Source organism: Pituophis catenifer, unplaced genomic scaffold (assembly GCF_029215685.1).
Source record: "Pituophis catenifer annectens isolate HBS135680 unplaced genomic scaffold, rPitCat1.0.hap2 SCAF_2, whole genome shotgun sequence".
In the NCBI taxonomy this organism is placed as follows: Eukaryota; Metazoa; Chordata; class Lepidosauria; order Squamata; family Colubridae; genus Pituophis; species Pituophis catenifer.
In genome coordinates, this window is record NW_027256882.1 from 76,793,631 (window position 1) to 76,796,673 (window position 3,043).

A 3,043-nucleotide genomic window follows, 5' to 3' on the forward strand; every position below is an offset into this window, starting at 1 on the left:
ATCTAACTTGAATAATCCATCAAGAGATCAAGGAATAATTTGCAAATAGTTTTGCAATAGTTTTAATATCTAAGGATGTTAGCAAATGTTCCTATTGATGTACATGAAATGTGTGTATATATAAAATGCATGTGTTTACTTGAGCAAGTACTTCAAATCATACTGTTTTCTGCAAAGAAATATTAATAGAATTTTAAAACCGCACAGGAATATGATTTTTGAAAAGAGAAAAAAAAAATCCTAGGCGCTAAAATGGCAAACATTTTGCATTTTATCACTACTAACATATCTGTTAAATCCCAGGGACGCAAATGTCATCAGTTCAAAGGCCATACCATACTTTGCAAGGCATATAAAAGATTCACTTCAAAATATGAAAAAAAAACCCAGAGACCTGGCAGTATTGGTTTTAAGGAATATAATTCAGTAAGGCTCCTACTTTCTTCAACTCTTGCCAAACCCTGAAATACTGTAATAGTTTGCAACTCCCAGTTCACCCATTAACACATCCAGCTCTACAAAATGGGTGAGTAGCCTCTGCAGCCTCTGCAAGGCTTAAAGCAAGCACACAATTTTTCCCTTAGCCATTCCTATCTGCGTCTCAAATGCAAGAAAGACCCAGCTGTCCTTGAGGAGCTCTGTGAAGCTACAAAAGTTTAACAGACTGTGATGACAAAGGACAAAATAGATATTTACATGCCCAGAAATGTACATACCTGATTACAGTTTACTTCCAAAGCAATGTTTTTAATATTTGAAATCTCTAGCCAGATGTTTTCTTCCACTTGCTAAGAAGAATGGAGAATCTGAAGGGGATGCCTCTCATGCCAAGCACTCACAATTTTCTAAACTATGATGGAAACAGAATGATATTTAATTCCATGAATCTTCCATGGATTACCAGGAACATGATACTTAAAAAAACATGGGTTTGCCAGATGATGAGAGAGAGTGTTCATATATGATTTTATTTTGGGTATTTGGATAATAAGAGCTGATCCACTTTTAACTCCAGTAAACAGTAGCAGCTAATGAAAATACATACATATAAAATTCTATTATAATGTACTTAGTGTAGTAAGTGGATATTTTAAGTATGATTTTTTAAAAAAAGAAGGAGTTCCTTTCTAACCTGTTGAAGAAACACAAACTGTTTTCTTTCGCCTTATTCGTAAGATCTCCGACCTCCGGGCGTTTCGCTGCGCACTGAAGACCCTATTATTCCGCCAGGCCGGACTAACAACACAATAGCTTTTAAATTGGGATATTTAAATTTATTGGGGTTTTAAATCTGAGCCACTTTATTTAATTATTTTAAATTTTATATTGTTGTTTTGTTTGTGTTTTTAAACAGGCTGTACACCGCCCTGAGTCCTTCGGGAGAAGGGCGGTATAGAAATAAAATTATTATTATTATTATTATTATTATTATTATTCAGTTCTTCTGGACCTAGACATTAACAGAATCTTTTTCATTGTGACAGTGATTCTCTCTCTGTCTCTTCCTGAATAGCATGAGGTCTTCTTAAAATATTGTGTAACTCAGGTACCAGAAATATATATTTGTTTCCAGGGTAATTGTTATTTGTTTCATTTAAGCCCCCCTTAAAAGTTTTGATTCCTAGCTTTCCGGGCAGCCATAGCTGATCGAGCTGGAGTCAAAATGAAGTTCAATCCATTTGTGACTTCAGATCGCAACAAGAATCTCAAATGGCACTTCAATGCTCCATCTCACATTTGGAGGAAGATCATGTCTTCATCCCGTCCAAAGAATTGAGGCAGAAGTACAATGTTCACTCTATGCCCATCCGAAAGGATGATGAAGTTCAAGTTGTTCGGGGCCATTATAAAGGACAGCAGATTGACAAGGTAGTCCAGGTATATAGAAAGAAGTATGTTATTTACCTTGAGCATGTACAGCGTGAGAAAGCTAATGGCACAACTGTACATGTGGGCATTGATCCTAGTAAGGTGGTGATCACAAGATTAAAACTGGACAAGGATCGAAAAAAGATCTTGGAACGCAAAGCGAAGTCTCACCAGGTTGGAAAAGAGAAAGGAAAATACAAGGAAGAAACAATTGAGAAGATGTAAGAATAAAATGGACTTTTTTGTCAGATCCATTAAAGTTTCAGTAAATTGTAAAAAAAAAAAAAAAAGTTTTGTTTCCTTGAGAAGAAGGCTACTTTTTTTTAAAAAAAAAATCATTTTATTCTGAGGATGCTTAACTGTTTTTTTGGCGGTGCCTTTGAGTTTTTTATTAATGGTGTTGGCAGAAGATGCTACAGTTGGCACTGTCTAGTTCTCTTTCCCACTGCGACCTAGATGGCTTTAAAAGTAAGAATGATAGCAGCTGCACAAAATTAACTACAGTCTTTCAAAATATGGCAGAACTGTATGGGATTTTGTGCTGCTGGTTTGTTGTTTGTTTTTGCCATTGTGACAATTATTTTCGCTGAAGCATTAAGTAATATTGATTAACATGGAACAGTCTCTGATGAAAGGTCAGTTTTTTTACTGAAGTGGTGGTGGTAGGGTGCAGCGACAGGCTGATGAGTTTGTGAGGGTGTTTCTCTCCTGATGCAGAACAGAAGAGCAGTAGATGGAGTGGGTAACAGTGGATAATAGAGGTCGGATGGAGATGTAGAAGGAGCTGAAGGGTTCAAAACATGGAAGAGAAGGAGAAATCAGAGTGGATAGCAAGAAGGAAAAATACATTAGAAGATATGGGGATGAAGGTTCATTTCGAACAGGGATGTCCAACTCTTTTTAACTTCAACTCTCACTTGGGTTGGTTGGGGAATTATGGGATTTGAAGAGCACAAGTCTTAAAGTTGATTTAGAATATTTGTCATATGTGAATGAAGGAGGAAGAAGTGGACAGAAGAAGACGAACTTCATCTCCACCCTGCCCCTTAAAGGTAAAGATGAAATTATATCTTTCGGTATAGAAATAAAATTATTTATTTATTTATTTTATTTATGAAAAAAAGAATTCCAAGTGTAATTGGGTGTGATTTGTAAGTGGATGGAATGTGATAAG

The 3,043-nt window shown here is 36.0% G+C and overlaps 1 pseudogene; it reads left to right on the plus strand.

The window, feature by feature from the left end:
• The first annotated feature begins 1,663 nt into the window (after window positions 1-1,663).
• Window positions 1,664-2,135, plus strand: LOC139309553 (large ribosomal subunit protein uL24 pseudogene; annotated as a pseudogene).
• Window positions 2,136-3,043: the final 908 nt, after the last annotated feature.